The 15,964-nt window shown below is 47.0% G+C and overlaps 24 non-coding genes across 24 annotated transcripts; all 24 read right to left on the bottom strand.

The window, feature by feature from the left end:
- Positions 1-614: 614 nt before the first annotated feature.
- On the bottom strand, positions 615-688 carry TRNAI-AAU (transfer RNA isoleucine (anticodon AAU)). The gene has a single exon. It is a non-coding gene; the product is annotated as a tRNA-Ile (tRNA).
- Positions 689-925: 237 nt separating this feature from the next.
- On the bottom strand, positions 926-997 carry TRNAD-GUC (transfer RNA aspartic acid (anticodon GUC)). The gene has a single exon. It is a non-coding gene; the product is annotated as a tRNA-Asp (tRNA).
- Positions 998-1,871: 874 nt separating this feature from the next.
- Positions 1,872-1,945, bottom strand: TRNAI-AAU (transfer RNA isoleucine (anticodon AAU)). Its single transcript has one exon. It is a non-coding gene; the product is annotated as a tRNA-Ile (tRNA).
- Positions 1,946-2,179: 234 nt separating this feature from the next.
- On the bottom strand, positions 2,180-2,251 carry TRNAD-GUC (transfer RNA aspartic acid (anticodon GUC)). Its single transcript has one exon. It is a non-coding gene; the product is annotated as a tRNA-Asp (tRNA).
- An 874-nt stretch (positions 2,252-3,125) lies between these two features.
- Positions 3,126-3,199, bottom strand: TRNAI-AAU (transfer RNA isoleucine (anticodon AAU)). Its single transcript has one exon. It is a non-coding gene; the product is annotated as a tRNA-Ile (tRNA).
- Positions 3,200-3,435: 236 nt separating this feature from the next.
- On the bottom strand, positions 3,436-3,507 carry TRNAD-GUC (transfer RNA aspartic acid (anticodon GUC)). Its single transcript has one exon. It is a non-coding gene; the product is annotated as a tRNA-Asp (tRNA).
- An 874-nt stretch (positions 3,508-4,381) lies between these two features.
- Positions 4,382-4,455, bottom strand: TRNAI-AAU (transfer RNA isoleucine (anticodon AAU)). Its single transcript has one exon. It is a non-coding gene; the product is annotated as a tRNA-Ile (tRNA).
- A 241-nt stretch (positions 4,456-4,696) lies between these two features.
- Positions 4,697-4,768, bottom strand: TRNAD-GUC (transfer RNA aspartic acid (anticodon GUC)). Its single transcript has one exon. It is a non-coding gene; the product is annotated as a tRNA-Asp (tRNA).
- Positions 4,769-5,642: 874 nt separating this feature from the next.
- Positions 5,643-5,716, bottom strand: TRNAI-AAU (transfer RNA isoleucine (anticodon AAU)). The gene has a single exon. It is a non-coding gene; the product is annotated as a tRNA-Ile (tRNA).
- Positions 5,717-5,947: 231 nt separating this feature from the next.
- Positions 5,948-6,019, bottom strand: TRNAD-GUC (transfer RNA aspartic acid (anticodon GUC)). The gene has a single exon. It is a non-coding gene; the product is annotated as a tRNA-Asp (tRNA).
- An 874-nt stretch (positions 6,020-6,893) lies between these two features.
- On the bottom strand, positions 6,894-6,967 carry TRNAI-AAU (transfer RNA isoleucine (anticodon AAU)). The gene has a single exon. It is a non-coding gene; the product is annotated as a tRNA-Ile (tRNA).
- Positions 6,968-7,204: 237 nt separating this feature from the next.
- TRNAD-GUC (transfer RNA aspartic acid (anticodon GUC)) lies at positions 7,205-7,276 on the bottom strand. The gene has a single exon. It is a non-coding gene; the product is annotated as a tRNA-Asp (tRNA).
- Positions 7,277-8,150: 874 nt separating this feature from the next.
- Positions 8,151-8,224, bottom strand: TRNAI-AAU (transfer RNA isoleucine (anticodon AAU)). Its single transcript has one exon. It is a non-coding gene; the product is annotated as a tRNA-Ile (tRNA).
- Positions 8,225-9,405: 1,181 nt separating this feature from the next.
- On the bottom strand, positions 9,406-9,479 carry TRNAI-AAU (transfer RNA isoleucine (anticodon AAU)). Its single transcript has one exon. It is a non-coding gene; the product is annotated as a tRNA-Ile (tRNA).
- A 235-nt stretch (positions 9,480-9,714) lies between these two features.
- On the bottom strand, positions 9,715-9,786 carry TRNAD-GUC (transfer RNA aspartic acid (anticodon GUC)). The gene has a single exon. It is a non-coding gene; the product is annotated as a tRNA-Asp (tRNA).
- Positions 9,787-10,660: 874 nt separating this feature from the next.
- On the bottom strand, positions 10,661-10,734 carry TRNAI-AAU (transfer RNA isoleucine (anticodon AAU)). The gene has a single exon. It is a non-coding gene; the product is annotated as a tRNA-Ile (tRNA).
- Positions 10,735-10,974: 240 nt separating this feature from the next.
- TRNAD-GUC (transfer RNA aspartic acid (anticodon GUC)) lies at positions 10,975-11,046 on the bottom strand. The gene has a single exon. It is a non-coding gene; the product is annotated as a tRNA-Asp (tRNA).
- An 874-nt stretch (positions 11,047-11,920) lies between these two features.
- TRNAI-AAU (transfer RNA isoleucine (anticodon AAU)) lies at positions 11,921-11,994 on the bottom strand. Its single transcript has one exon. It is a non-coding gene; the product is annotated as a tRNA-Ile (tRNA).
- Positions 11,995-12,227: 233 nt separating this feature from the next.
- Positions 12,228-12,299, bottom strand: TRNAD-GUC (transfer RNA aspartic acid (anticodon GUC)). Its single transcript has one exon. It is a non-coding gene; the product is annotated as a tRNA-Asp (tRNA).
- Positions 12,300-13,173: 874 nt separating this feature from the next.
- Positions 13,174-13,247, bottom strand: TRNAI-AAU (transfer RNA isoleucine (anticodon AAU)). Its single transcript has one exon. It is a non-coding gene; the product is annotated as a tRNA-Ile (tRNA).
- Positions 13,248-13,486: 239 nt separating this feature from the next.
- On the bottom strand, positions 13,487-13,558 carry TRNAD-GUC (transfer RNA aspartic acid (anticodon GUC)). Its single transcript has one exon. It is a non-coding gene; the product is annotated as a tRNA-Asp (tRNA).
- Positions 13,559-14,432: 874 nt separating this feature from the next.
- Positions 14,433-14,506, bottom strand: TRNAI-AAU (transfer RNA isoleucine (anticodon AAU)). The gene has a single exon. It is a non-coding gene; the product is annotated as a tRNA-Ile (tRNA).
- A 235-nt stretch (positions 14,507-14,741) lies between these two features.
- Positions 14,742-14,813, bottom strand: TRNAD-GUC (transfer RNA aspartic acid (anticodon GUC)). Its single transcript has one exon. It is a non-coding gene; the product is annotated as a tRNA-Asp (tRNA).
- Positions 14,814-15,687: 874 nt separating this feature from the next.
- Positions 15,688-15,761, bottom strand: TRNAI-AAU (transfer RNA isoleucine (anticodon AAU)). The gene has a single exon. It is a non-coding gene; the product is annotated as a tRNA-Ile (tRNA).
- Between the last annotated feature and the right edge of the window lie 203 nt (positions 15,762-15,964).

Here is a 15,964-nt window from a genome sequence, read left to right as displayed (position 1 = left end):
TTTGCTCGGCTGACAACTATGGCCTCATTCACACAGCGGTTTTTTCTAGGCAGCACACTGACCCTAGAAGGATCTAGTGTCCTTAACAAGGGCGAAGAGATAGTAGAAGTGGTTATTAGCCATTTTTACCCTACATACAGGAGCCTCAATACTGAATAGAAGCAGGAAGTAGCGCAAATAAACTTTGACATCCAGGTACCTTTATAGATGATGTTTGCTCTTATTGGAGTCTTTCTCATCCTTTTTGTTTCCATCTGTTCTAGATGCCATGATAACTTTGGACATGCTCTGCTCATCTCTGCAGACAATTCCCTCTTCTCCGCTCTTCTGCAGGACATGTCGATGGGGTGTCCTTGAATAGCAAGGACACCGTGTAGTTTATCAACAATGACACAAATGTCAACAGCAAAATCCACACCAACTATAGTTAGTAAATGCCTGCTACAGGCTTCAATTAACACCACAACATAGAGACAACTACTTCTGCAAATCAGTTAGGCACACGATTCGAGACGGTAAACACTGTGAGCAAAATGCGGAATCGGAAGAAACCAGCTTCAGCATCGATCTACCTGGGATGAAACTAGTGAACATGACCTCTAAAAAGCTGCTCCTGGCCCGTACGGGGATCGAACCCGCGACCTTGGCGTTATTAGCACCACGCTCTAACCAACTGAGCTAACCGGCCATGGGTGTGGCATTACGTCCCTGCCGGGAAAAAAATGGAAAGCTGTACGAGCGCGATCCTTTTTTTTTTTTTTTAGGGGGGGGGGGGGGGATGGATTTAGCACACATGTAGGGACTTTTGGTGGTAGACGCATATGTAACGCGTGACAGTCGAACAATAAAAGATCAAAAGCTCCTGCTTATGAAGATATTGCCGGATCAATCAGGTTCACGTAGCAGTGGCAAGAACATAAGAAACCTCCCCGTCGGGGAATCGAACCCCGGTCTCCCGCGTGACAGGCGGGGATACTCACCACTATACTAACGAGGATTGGCTGCGTCGAAACCTCTGACATCACACTCCGAGAAAGTGCACACGAGGCATGTGAGTGCTCAGAGGATCCACTGTGGGCCCTGCTCATTTTTCCTTTTTTGCACTTTCAGATAAGAGAGGTGAGACTGTGAAGAAAACTGCCATTTTGCCCTCACTGGCCAGAGTCAGTGCTCCTTTGGATGAGAGAAATGGGCCAGCCAGCAGACATCCGAATGATGGCAAAGCTGTCTATAGTGTCTGGGAGATTTAGTCAAACTTTTGCTCGGCTGACAACTATGGCCTCATTCACACAGCGGTTTTTTCTAGGCAGCACACTGACCCTAGAAGGATCTAGTGTCCTTAACAAGGGCGAAGAGATAGTAGAAGTGGTTATTAGCCATTTTTACCCTACATACAGGAGCCTCAATACTGAATAGAAGCAGGAAGTAGCGCAAATAAACTTTGACATCCAGGTACCTTTATAGATGATGTTTGCTCTTATTGGAGTCTTTCTCATCCTTTTTGTTTCCATCTGTTCTAGATGCCATGATAACTTTGGACATGCTCTGCTCATCTCTGCAGACAATTCCCTCTTCTCCGCTCTTCTGCAGGACATGTCGATGGGGTGTCCTTGAATAGCAAGGACACCGTGTAGTTTATCAACAATGACACAAATGTCAACAGCAAAATCCACACCAACTATAGTTAGTAAATGCCTGCTACAGGCTTCAATTAACACCACAACATAGAGACAACTACTTCTGCAAATCAGTTAGGCACACGATTCGAGACGGTAAACACTGTGAGCAAAATGCGGAATCGGAAGAAACCAGCTTCAGCATCGATCTACCTGGGATGAAACTAGTGAACATGACCTCTAAAAAGCTGCTCCTGGCCCGTACGGGGATCGAACCCGCGACCTTGGCGTTATTAGCACCACGCTCTAACCAACTGAGCTAACCGGCCATGGGTGTGGCATTACGTCCCTGCCGGGAAAAAAATGGAACTGTACGAGCGCGATCCTTTTTTTTTTTTTTTAGGGGGGGGGGGGGGATGGATTTAGCACACATGTAGGGACTTTTGGTGGTAGACGCATATGTAACGCGTGACAGTCGAACAATAAAAGATCAAAAGCTCCTGCTTATGAAGATATTGCCGGATCAATCAGGTTCACGTAGCAGTGGCAAGAACATAAGAAACCTCCCCGTCGGGGAATCGAACCCCGGTCTCCCGCGTGACAGGCGGGGATACTCACCACTATACTAACGAGGATTGGCTGCGTCGAAACCTCTGACATCACACTCCGAGAAAGTGCACACGAGGCATGTGAGTGCTCAGAGGATCCACTGTGGGCCCTGCTCATTTTTCCTTTTTTGCACTTTCAGATAAGAGAGGTGAGACTGTGAAGAAAACTGCCATTTTGCCCTCACTGGCCAGAGTCAGTGCTCCTTTGGATGAGAGAAATGGGCCAGCCAGCAGACATCCGAATGATGGCAAAGCTGTCTATAGTGTCTGGGAGATTTAGTCAAACTTTTGCTCGGCTGACAACTATGGCCTCATTCACACAGCGGTTTTTTCTAGGCAGCACACTGACCCTAGAAGGATCTAGTGTCCTTAACAAGGGCGAAGAGATAGTAGAAGTGGTTATTAGCCATTTTTACCCTACATACAGGAGCCTCAATACTGAATAGAAGCAGGAAGTAGCGCAAATAAACTTTGACATCCAGGTACCTTTATAGATGATGTTTGCTCTTATTGGAGTCTTTCTCATCCTTTTTGTTTCCATCTGTTCTAGATGCCATGATAACTTTGGACATGCTCTGCTCATCTCTGCAGACAATTCCCTCTTCTCCGCTCTTCTGCAGGACATGTCGATGGGGTGTCCTTGAATAGCAAGGACACCGTGTAGTTTATCAACAATGACACAAATGTCAACAGCAAAATCCACACCAACTATAGTTAGTAAATGCCTGCTACAGGCTTCAATTAACACCACAACATAGAGACAACTACTTCTGCAAATCAGTTAGGCACACGATTCGAGACGGTAAACACTGTGAGCAAAATGCGGAATCGGAAGAAACCAGCTTCAGCATCGATCTACCTGGGATGAAACTAGTGAACATGACCTCTAAAAAGCTGCTCCTGGCCCGTACGGGGATCGAACCCGCGACCTTGGCGTTATTAGCACCACGCTCTAACCAACTGAGCTAACCGGCCATGGGTGTGGCATTACGTCCCTGCCGGGAAAAAAATGGAAAGCTGTACGAGCGCGATCCTTTTTTTTTTTTTTTAGGGGGGGGGGGGGGATGGATTTAGCACACATGTAGGGACTTTTGGTGGTAGACGCATATGTAACGCGTGACAGTCGAACAATAAAAGATCAAAAGCTCCTGCTTATGAAGATATTGCCGGATCAATCAGGTTCACGTAGCAGTGGCAAGAACATAAGAAACCTCCCCGTCGGGGAATCGAACCCCGGTCTCCCGCGTGACAGGCGGGGATACTCACCACTATACTAACGAGGATTGGCTGCGTCGAAACCTCTGACATCACACTCCGAGAAAGTGCACACGAGGCATGTGAGTGCTCAGAGGATCCACTGTGGGCCCTGCTCATTTTTCCTTTTTTGCACTTTCAGATAAGAGAGGTGAGACTGTGAAGAAAACTGCCATTTTGCCCTCACTGGCCAGAGTCAGTGCTCCTTTGGATGAGAGAAATGGGCCAGCCAGCAGACATCCGAATGATGGCAAAGCTGTCTATAGTGTCTGGGAGATTTAGTCAAACTTTTGCTCGGCTGACAACTATGGCCTCATTCACACAGCGGTTTTTTCTAGGCAGCACACTGACCCTAGAAGGATCTAGTGTCCTTAACAAGGGCGAAGAGATAGTAGAAGTGGTTATTAGCCATTTTTACCCTACATACAGGAGCCTCAATACTGAATAGAAGCAGGAAGTAGCGCAAATAAACTTTGACATCCAGGTACCTTTATAGATGATGTTTGCTCTTATTGGAGTCTTTCTCATCCTTTTTGTTTCCATCTGTTCTAGATGCCATGATAACTTTGGACATGCTCTGCTCATCTCTGCAGACAATTCCCTCTTCTCCGCTCTTCTGCAGGACATGTCGATGGGGTGTCCTTGAATAGCAAGGACACCGTGTAGTTTATCAACAATGACACAAATGTCAACAGCAAAATCCACACCAACTATAGTTAGTAAATGCCTGCTACAGGCTTCAATTAACACCACAACATAGAGACAACTACTTCTGCAAATCAGTTAGGCACACGATTCGAGACGGTAAACACTGTGAGCAAAATGCGGAATCGGAAGAAACCAGCTTCAGCATCGATCTACCTGGGATGAAACTAGTGAACATGACCTCTAAAAAGCTGCTCCTGGCCCGTACGGGGATCGAACCCGCGACCTTGGCGTTATTAGCACCACGCTCTAACCAACTGAGCTAACCGGCCATGGGTGTGGCATTACGTCCCTGCCGGGAAAAAAATGGAAAGCTGTACGAGCGCGATCCTTTTTTTTTTTTTTTAAGGGGGGGGGGGGGGGGGGATGGATTTAGCACACATGTAGGGACTTTTGGTGGTAGACGCATATGTAACGCGTGACAGTCGAACAATAAAAGATCAAAAGCTCCTGCTTATGAAGATATTGCCGGATCAATCAGGTTCACGTAGCAGTGGCAAGAACATAAGAAACCTTCCCGTCGGGGAATCGAACCCCGGTCTCCCGCGTGACAGGCGGGGATACTCACCACTATACTAACGAGGATTGGCTGCGTCGAAACCTCTGACATCACACTCCGAGAAAGTGCACACGAGGCATGTGAGTGCTCAGAGGATCCACTGTGGGCCCTGCTCATTTTTCCTTTTTTGCACTTTCAGATAAGAGAGGTGAGACTGTGAAGAAAACTGCCATTTTGCCCTCACTGGCCAGAGTCAGTGCTCCTTTGGATGAGAGAAATGGGCCAGCCAGCAGACATCCGAATGATGGCAAAGCTGTCTATAGTGTCTGGGAGATTTAGTCAAACTTTTGCTCGGCTGACAACTATGGCCTCATTCACACAGCGGTTTTTTCTAGGCAGCACACTGACCCTAGAAGGATCTAGTGTCCTTAACAAGGGCGAAGAGATAGTAGAAGTGGTTATTAGCCATTTTTACCCTACATACAGGAGCCTCAATACTGAATAGAAGCAGGAAGTAGCGCAAATAAACTTTGACATCCAGGTACCTTTATAGATGATGTTTGCTCTTATTGGAGTCTTTCTCATCCTTTTTGTTTCCATCTGTTCTAGATGCCATGATAACTTTGGACATGCTCTGCTCATCTCTGCAGACAATTCCCTCTTCTCCGCTCTTCTGCAGGACATGTCGATGGGGTGTCCTTGAATAGCAAGGACACCGTGTAGTTTATCAACAATGACACAAATGTCAACAGCAAAATCCACACCAACTATAGTTAGTAAATGCCTGCTACAGGCTTCAATTAACACCACAACATAGAGACAACTACTTCTGCAAATCAGTTAGGCACACGATTCGAGACGGTAAACACTGTGAGCAAAATGCGGAATCGGAAGAAACCAGCTTCAGCATCGATCTACCTGGGATGAAACTAGTGAACATGACCTCTAAAAAGCTGCTCCTGGCCCGTACGGGGATCGAACCCGCGACCTTGGCGTTATTAGCACCACGCTCTAACCAACTGAGCTAACCGGCCATGGGTGTGGCATTACGTCCCTGCCGGGAAAAAAATGGAAAGCTGTACGAGCGCGATCCTTTTTTTTTTTTTTTAGGGGGGGGGATGGATTTAGCACACATGTAGGGACTTTTGGTGGTAGACGCATATGTAACGCGTGACAGTCGAACAATAAAAGATCAAAAGCTCCTGCTTATGAAGATATTGCCGGATCAATCAGGTTCACGTAGCAGTGGCAAGAACATAAGAAACCTCCCCGTCGGGGAATCGAACCCCGGTCTCCCGCGTGACAGGCGGGGATACTCACCACTATACTAACGAGGATTGGCTGCGTCGAAACCTCTGACATCACACTCCGAGAAAGTGCACACGAGGCATGTGAGTGCTCAGAGGATCCACTGTGGGCCCTGCTCATTTTTCCTTTTTTGCACTTTCAGATAAGAGAGGTGAGACTGTGAAGAAAACTGCCATTTTGCCCTCACTGGCCAGAGTCAGTGCTCCTTTGGATGAGAGAAATGGGCCAGCCAGCAGACATCCGAATGATGGCAAAGCTGTCTATAGTGTCTGGGAGATTTAGTCAAACTTTTGCTCGGCTGACAACTATGGCCTCATTCACACAGCGGTTTTTTCTAGGCAGCACACTGACCCTAGAAGGATCTAGTGTCCTTAACAAGGGCGAAGAGATAGTAGAAGTGGTTATTAGCCATTTTTACCCTACATACAGGAGCCTCAATACTGAATAGAAGCAGGAAGTAGCGCAAATAAACTTTGACATCCAGGTACCTTTATAGATGATGTTTGCTCTTATTGGAGTCTTTCTCATCCTTTTTGTTTCCATCTGTTCTAGATGCCATGATAACTTTGGACATGCTCTGCTCATCTCTGCAGACAATTCCCTCTTCTCCGCTCTTCTGCAGGACATGTCGATGGGGTGTCCTTGAATAGCAAGGACACCGTGTAGTTTATCAACAATGACACAAATGTCAACAGCAAAATCCACACCAACTATAGTTAGTAAATGCCTGCTACAGGCTTCAATTAACACCACAACATAGAGACAACTACTTCTGCAAATCAGTTAGGCACACGATTCGAGACGGTAAACACTGTGAGCAAAATGCGGAATCGGAAGAAACCAGCTTCAGCATCGATCTACCTGGGATGAAACTAGTGAACATGACCTCTAAAAAGCTGCTCCTGGCCCGTACGGGGATCGAACCCGCGACCTTGGCGTTATTAGCACCACGCTCTAACCAAATGAGCTAACCGGCCATGGGTGTGGCATTACGTCCCTGCCGGGAAAAAAATGGAAAGCTGTACGAGCGCGATCCTTTTTTTTTTTTTTTAGGGGGGGGGGGGGGGATGGATTTAGCACACATGTAGGGACTTTTGGTGGTAGACGCATATGTAACGCGTGACAGTCGAACAATAAAAGATCAAAAGCTCCTGCTTATGAAGATATTGCCAGATCAATCAGGTTCACGTAGCAGTGGCAAGAACATAAGAAACCTCCCCGTCGGGGAATCGAACCCCTGTCTCCCGCGTGACAGGCGGGGATACTCACCACTATACTAACGAGGATTGGCTGCGTCGAAACCTCTGACATCACACTCCGAGAAAGTGCACACGAGGCATGTGAGTGCTCAGAGGATCCACTGTGGGCCCTGCTCATTTTTCCTTTTTTGCACTTTCAGATAAGAGAGGTGAGACTGTGAAGAAAACTGCCATTTTGCCCTCACTGGCCAGAGTCAGTGCTCCTTTGGATGAGAGAAATGGGCCAGCCAGCAGACATCCGAATGATGGCAAAGCTGTCTATAGTGTCTGGGAGATTTAGTCAAACTTTTGCTCGGCTGACAACTATGGCCTCATTCACACAGCGGTTTTTTCTAGGCAGCACACTGACCCTAGAAGGATCTAGTGTCCTTAACAAGGGCGAAGAGATAGTAGAAGTGGTTATTAGCCATTTTTACCCTACATACAGGAGCCTCAATACTGAATAGAAGCAGGAAGTAGCGCAAATAAACTTTGACATCCAGGTACCTTTATAGATGATGTTTGCTCTTATTGGAGTCTTTCTCATCCTTTTTGTTTCCATCTGTTCTAGATGCCATGATAACTTTGGACATGCTCTGCTCATCTCTGCAGACAATTCCCTCTTCTCCGCTCTTCTGCAGGACATGTCGATGGGGTGTCCTTGAATAGCAAGGACACCGTGTAGTTTATCAACAATGACACAAATGTCAACAGCAAAATCCACACCAACTATAGTTAGTAAATGCCTGCTACAGGCTTCAATTAACACCACAACATAGAGACAACTACTTCTGCAAATCAGTTAGGCACACGATTCGAGACGGTAAACACTGTGAGCAAAATGCGGAATCGGAAGAAACCAGCTTCAGCATCGATCTACCTGGGATGAAACTAGTGAACATGACCTCTAAAAAGCTGCTCCTGGCCCGTACGGGGATCGAACCCGCGACCTTGGCGTTATTAGCACCACGCTCTAACCAACTGAGCTAACCGGCCATGGGTGTGGCATTACGTCCCTGCCGGGAAAAAAATGGAAAGCTGTACGAGCGCGATCCTTTTTTTTTTTTTTTTAGGGGGGGGGGGGATGGATTTAGCACACATGTAGGGACTTTTGGTGGTAGACGCATATGTAACGCGTGACAGTCGAACAATAAAAGATCAAAAGCTCCTGCTTATGAAGATATTGCCGGATCAATCAGGTTCACGTAGCAGTGGCAAGAACATAAGAAACCTCCCCGTCGGGGAATCGAACCCCGGTCTCGCGCGTGACAGGCGGGGATACTCACCACTATACTAACGAGGATTGGCTGCGTCGAAACCTCTGACATCACACTCCGAGAAAGTGCACACGAGGCATGTGAGTGCTCAGAGGATCCACTGTGGGCCCTGCTCATTTTTCCTTTTTTGCACTTTCAGATAAGAGAGGTGAGACTGTGAAGAAAACTGCCATTTTGCCCTCACTGGCCAGAGTCAGTGCTCCTTTGGATGAGAGAAATGGGCCAGCCAGCAGACATCCGAATGATGGCAAAGCTGTCTATAGTGTCTGGGAGATTTAGTCAAACTTTTGCTCGGCTGACAACTATGGCCTCATTCACACAGCGGTTTTTTCTAGGCAGCACACTGACCCTAGAAGGATCTAGTGTCCTTAACAAGGGCGAAGAGATAGTAGAAGTGGTTATTAGCCATTTTTACCCTACATACAGGAGCCTCAATACTGAATAGAAGCAGGAAGTAGCGCAAATAAACTTTGACATCCAGGTACCTTTATAGATGATGTTTGCTCTTATTGGAGTCTTTCTCATCCTTTTTGTTTCCATCTGTTCTAGATGCCATGATAACTTTAGACATGCTCTGCTCATCTCTGCAGACAATTCCCTCTTCTCCGCTCTTCTGCAGGACATGTCGATGGGGTGTCCTTGAATAGCAAGGACACCGTGTAGTTTATCAACAATGACACAAATGTCAACAGCAAAATCCACACCAACTATAGTTAGTAAATGCCTGCTACAGGCTTCAATTAACACCACAACATAGAGACAACTACTTCTGCAAATCAGTTAGGCACACGATTCGAGACGGTAAACACTGTGAGCAAAATGCGGAATCGGAAGAAACCAGCTTCAGCATCGATCTACCTGGGATGAAACTAGTGAACATGACCTCTAAAAAGCTGCTCCTGGCCCGTACGGGGATCGAACCCGCGACCTTGGCGTTATTAGCACCACGCTCTAACCAACTGAGCTAACCGGCCATGGGTGTGGCATTACGTCCCTGCCGGGAAAAAAATGGAAAGCTGTACGAGCGCGATCCTTTTTTTTTTTTTTTAGGGGGGGGGGGGGATGGATTTAGCACACATGTAGGGACTTTTGGTGGTAGACGCATATGTAACGCGTGACAGTCGAACAATAAAAGATCAAAAGCTCCTGCTTATGAAGATATTGCCGGATCAATCAGGTTCACGTAGCAGTGGCAAGAACATAAGAAACCTCCCCGTCGGGGAATCGAACCCCGGTCTCCCGCGTGACAGGCGGGGATACTCACCACTATACTAACGAGGATTGGCTGCGTCGAAACCTCTGACATCACACTACGAGAAAGTGCACACGAGGCATGTGAGTGCTCAGAGGATCCACTGTGGGCCCTGCTCATTTTTCCTTTTTTGCACTTTCAGATAAGAGAGGTGAGACTGTGAAGAAAACTGCCATTTTGCCCTCACTGGCCAGAGTCAGTGCTCCTTTGGATGAGAGAAATGGGCCAGCCAGCAGACATCCGAATGATGGCAAAGCTGTCTATAGTGTCTGGGAGATTTAGTCAAACTTTTGCTTGGCTGACAACTATGGCCTCATTCACACAGCGGTTTTTTCTAGGCAGCACACTGACCCTAGAAGGATCTAGTGTCCTTAACAAGGGCGAAGAGATAGTAGAAGTGGTTATTAGCCATTTTTACCCTACATACAGGAGCCTCAATACTGAATAGAAGCAGGAAGTAGCGCAAATAAACTTTGACATCCAGGTACCTTTATAGATGATGTTTGCTCTTATTGGAGTCTTTCTCATCCTTTTTGTTTCCATCTGTTCTAGATGCCATGATAACTTTGGACATGCTCTGCTCATCTCTGCAGACAATTCCCTCTTCTCCGCTCTTCTGCAGGACATGTCGATGGGGTGTCCTTGAATAGCAAGGACACCGTGTAGTTTATCAACAATGACACAAATGTCAACAGCAAAATCCACACCAACTATAGTTAGTAAATGCCTGCTACAGGCTTCAATTAACACCACAACATAGAGACAACTACTTCTGCAAATCAGTTAGGCACACGATTCGAGACGGTAAACACTGTGAGCAAAATGCGGAATCGGAAGAAACCAGCTTCAGCATCGATCTACCTGGGATGAAACTAGTGAACATGACCTCTAAAAAGCTGCTCCTGGCCCGTACGGGGATCGAACCCGCGACCTTGGCGTTATTAGCACCACGCTCTAACCAACTGAGCTAACCGGCCATGGGTGTGGCATTACGTCCCTGCCGGGAAAAAAATGGAAAGCTGTACGAGCGCGATCCTTTTTTTTTTTTTTTAGGGGGGGGGGGGGGGGGGATGGATTTAGCACACATGTAGGGACTTTTGGTGGTAGACGCATATGTAACGCGTGACAGTCGAACAATAAAAGATCAAAAGCTCCTGCTTATGAAGATATTGCCGGATCAATCAGGTTCACGTAGCAGTGGCAAGAACATAAGAAACCTCCCCGTCGGGGAATCGAACCCCGGTCTCCCGCGTGACAGGCGGGGATACTCACCACTATACTAACGAGGATTGGCTGCGTCGAAACCTCTGACATCACACTCCGAGAAAGTGCACACGAGGCATGTGAGTGCTCAGAGGATCCACTGTGGGCCCTGCTCATTTTTCCTTTTTTGCACTTTCAGATAAGAGAGGTGAGACTGTGAAGAAAACTGCCATTTTGCCCTCACTGGCCAGAGTCAGTGCTCCTTTGGATGAGAGAAATGGGCCAGCCAGCAGACATCCGAATGATGGCAAAGCTGTCTATAGTGTCTGGGAGATTTAGTCAAACTTTTGCTCGGCTGACAACTATGGCCTCATTCACACAGCGGTTTTTTCTAGGCAGCACACTGACCCTAGAAGGATCTAGTGTCCTTAACAAGGGCGAAGAGATAGTAGAAGTGGTTATTAGCCATTTTTACCCTACATACAGGAGCCTCAATACTGAATAGAAGCAGGAAGTAGCGCAAATAAACTTTGACATCCAGGTACCTTTATAGATGATGTTTGCTCTTATTGGAGTCTTTCTCATCCTTTTTGTTTCCATCTGTTCTAGATGCCATGATAACTTTGGACATGCTCTGCTCATCTCTGCAGACAATTCCCTCTTCTCCGCTCTTCTGCAGGACATGTCGATGGGGTGTCCTTGAATAGCAAGGACACCGTGTAGTTTATCAACAATGACACAAATGTCAACAGCAAAATCCACACCAACTATAGTTAGTAAATGCCTGCTAAAGGCTTCAATTAACACCACAACATAGAGACAACTACTTCTGCAAATCAGTTAGGCACACGATTCGAGACGGTAAACACTGTGAGCAAAATGCGGAATCGGAAGAAACCAGCTTCAGCACCGATCTACCTGGGATGAAACTAGTGAACATGACCTCTAAAAAGCTGTTCCTGGCCCGTACGGGGATCGAACCCGCGACCTTGGCGTTATTAGCACCACGCGCTAACCAACTGAGCTAACCGGCCATGGGTGTGGCATTACGTCCCTGCCGGGAAAAAAATGGAAAGCTGTACGAGCGCGATCCTTTTTTTTTTTTTTAGGGGGGGGGGGGATGGATTTAGCACACATGTAGGGACTTTTGGTGGTAGACGCATATGTAACGCGTGACAGTCGAACAATAAAAGATCAAAAGCTCCTGCTTATGAAGATATTGCCGGATCAATCAGGTTCACGTAGCAGTGGCAAGAACATAAGAAACCTCCCCGTCGGGGAATCGAACCCCGGTCTCCCGCGTGACAGGCGGGGATACTCACCACTATACTAACGAGGATTGGCTGCGTCGAAACCTCTGACATCACACTCCGAGAAAGTGCACACGAGGCATGTGAGTGCTCAGAGGATCCACTGTGGGCCCTGCTCATTTTTCCTTTTTTGCACTTTCAGATAAGAGAGGTGAGACTGTGAAGAAAACTGCCATTTTGCCCTCACTGGCCAGAGTCAGTGCTCCTTTGGATGAGAGAAATGGGCCAGCCAGCAGACATCCGAATGATGGCAAAGCTGTCTATAGTGTCTGGGAGATTTAGTCAAACTTTTGCTCGGCTGACAACTATGGCCTCATTCACACAGCGGTTTTTTCTAGGCAGCACACTGACCCTAGAAGGATCTAGTGTCCTTAACAAGGGCGAAGAGATAGTAGAAGTGGTTATTAGCCATTTTTACCCTACATACAGGAGCCTCAATACTGAATAGAAGCAGGAAGTAGCGCAAATAAACTTTGACATCCAGGTACCTTTATAGATGATGTTTGCTCTTATTGGAGTCTTTCTCATCCTTTTTGTTTCCATCTGTTCTAGATGCCATGATAACTTTGGACATGCTCTGCTCATCTCTGCAGACAATTCCCTCTTCTCCGCTCTTCTGCAGGACATGTCGATGGGGTGTCCTTGAATAGCAAGGACACCGTGTAGTTTATCAACAATGACACAAATGTCAACAGCAAAATCCACACCAACTATAGTTAGTAAATGCCTGCTACAGGCTTCAATTAACACCACAACATAGAGACAACTACTTCTGCAAATCAGTTAGGCACACGATTCGAGACGGTAAACACTGTGAGCAAAATGCGGAATCGGAAGAAACCAGCTTCAGCATCGATCTACCTGGGATGAAACTAGTGAACATGACCTCTAAAAAGCTGCTCCTGGCCCGTACGGGGATCGAACCCGCGACCTTGGCGTTATTAGCACCACGCTCTAACCAACTGAGCTAACCGGCCATGGGTGTGGCATTACGTCCCAGCCGGGAAAAAAATGGAAAGCTGTACGAGCGCGATCCTTTTTTTTTTTTTTTTAGGGGGGGGGGGGGGGGATGGATTTAGCACACATGTAGGGACTTTTGGTGGTAGACGCATATGTAACGCGTGACAGTCGAACAATAAAAGATCAAAAGCTCCTGCTTATGAAGATATTGCCGGATCAATCAGGTTCACGTAGCAGTGGCAAGAACATAAGAAACCTCCCCGTCGGGGAATCGAACCCCGGTCTCCCGCGTGACAGGCGGGGATACTCACCACTATACTAACGAGGATTGGCTGCGTCGAAACCTCTGACATCACACTCCGAGAAAGTGCACACGAGGCATGTGAGTGCTCAGAGGATCCACTGTGGGCCCTGCTCATTTTTCCTTTTTTGCACTTTCAGATAAGAGAGGTGAGACTGTGAAGAAAACTGCCATTTTGCCCTCACTGGCCAGAGTCAGTGCTCCTTTGGATGAGAGAAATGGGCCAGCCAGCAGACATCCGAATGATGGCAAAGCTGTCTATAGTGTCTGGGAGATTTAGTCAAACTTTTGCTCGGCTGACAACTATGGCCTCATTCACACAGCGGTTTTTTCTAGGCAGCACACTGACCCTAGAAGGATCTAGTGTCCTTAACAAGGGCGAAGAGATAGTAGAAGTGGTTATTAGCCATTTTTACCCTACATACAGGAGCCTCAATACTGAATAGAAGCAGGAAGTAGCGCAAATAAACTTTGACATCCAGGTACCTTTATAGATGATGTTTGCTCTTATTGGAGTCTTTCTCATCCTTTTTGTTTCCATCTGTTCTAGATGCCATGATAACTTTGGACATGCTCTGCTCATCTCTGCAGACAATTCCCTCTTCTCCGCTCTTCTGCAGGACATGTCGATGGGGTGTCCTTGAATAGCAAGGACACCGTGTAGTTTATCAACAATGACACAAATGTCAACAGCAAAATCCACACCAACTATAGCTAGTAAATGCCTGCTACAGGCTTCAATTAACACCACAACATAGAGACAACTACTTCTGCAAATCAGTTAGGCACACGATTCGAGACGGTAAACACTGTGAGCAAAATGCGGAATCGGAAGAAACCAGCTTCAGCATCGATCTACCTGGGATGAAACTAGTGAACATGACCTCTAAAAAGCTGCTTCTGGCCCGTACGGGGATCGAACCCGCGACCTTGGCGTTATTAGCACCACGCTCTAACCAACTGAGCTAACCGGCCATGGGTGTGGCATTACGTCCCTGCCGGGAAAAAAATGGAAAGCTGTACGAGCGCGATCCTTTTTTTTTTTTTTTAGGGGGGGGGGGGGATGGATTTAGCACACATGTAGGGACTTTTGGTGGTAGACGCATATGTAACGCGTGACAGTCGAACAATAAAAGATCAAAAGCTCCTGCTTATGAAGATATTGCCGGATCAATCAGGTTCACGTAGCAGTGGCAAGAACATAAGAAACCTCCCCGTCGGGGAATCGAACCCCGGTCTCCCGCGTGACAGGCGGGGATACTCACCACTATACTAACGAGGATTGGCTGCGTCGAAACCTCTGACATCACACTCCGAGAAAGTGCACACGAGGCATGTGAGTGCTCAGAGGATCCACTGTGGGCCCTGCTCATTTTTCCTTTTTTGCACTTTCAGATAAGAGAGGTGAGACTGTGAAGAAAACTGCCATTTTGCCCTCACTGGCCAGAGTCAGTGCTCCTTTGGATGAGAGAAATGGGCCAGCCAGCAGACATCCGAATGATGGCAAAGCTGTCTATAGTGTCTGGGAGATTTAGTCAAACTTTTGCTCGGCTGACAACTATGGCCTCATTCACACAGCGGTTTTTTCTAGGCAGCACACTGACCCTAGAAGGATCTAGTGTCCTTAACAAGGGCGAAGAGATAGTAGAAGTGGTTATTAGCCATTTTTACCCTACATACAGGAGCCTCAATACTGAATAGAAGCAGGAAGTAGCGCAAATAAACTTTGACATCCAGGTACCTTTATAGATGATGTTTGCTCTTATTGGAGTCTTTCTCATCCTTTTGGTTTCCATCTGTTCTAGATGCCATGATAACTTTGGACATGCTCTGCTCATCTCTGCAGACAATTCCCTCTTCTCCGCTCTTCTGCAGGACATGTCGATGGGGTGTCCTTGAATAGCAAGGACACCGTGTAGTTTATCAACAATGACACAAATGTCAACAGCAAAATCCACACCAACTATAGTTAGTAAATGCCTGCTACAGGCTTCAATTAACACCACAACATAGAGACAACTACTTCTGCAAATCAGTTAGGCACACGATTCGAGACGGTAAACACTGTGAGCAAAATGCGGAATCGGAAGAAACCAGCTTCAGCATCGATCTACCTGGGATGAAACTAGTGAACATGACCTCTAAAAAGCTGCTCCTGGCCCGTACGGGGATCGAACCCGCGACCTTGGCGTTATTAGCACCACGCTCTAACCAACTGAGCTAACCGGCCATGGGTGTGGCATTACGTCCCTGCCGGGAAAAAAATGGAAAGCTGTACGAGCGCGATCCTTTTTTTTTTTTTTTTAGGGGGGGGGGGGGGATGGATTTAGCACACATGTAGGGACTTTTGGTGGTAGACGCATATGTAACGCGTGACAGTCGAACAATAAAAGATCAAAAGCTCCTGCTTATGAAGATATTGCCGGATCAATC

This window comes from Dendrobates tinctorius, unplaced genomic scaffold (assembly GCF_039654945.1).
Source record: "Dendrobates tinctorius isolate UK_male_01 unplaced genomic scaffold, ASM3965494v1 ptg000062l, whole genome shotgun sequence".
NCBI lineage: Eukaryota > Metazoa > Chordata > Amphibia > Anura > Dendrobatidae > Dendrobates > Dendrobates tinctorius.
The sequence above is the reverse complement of the archived record's forward strand: the minus strand, read 5'-3'. Positions and strand labels throughout refer to the sequence as shown.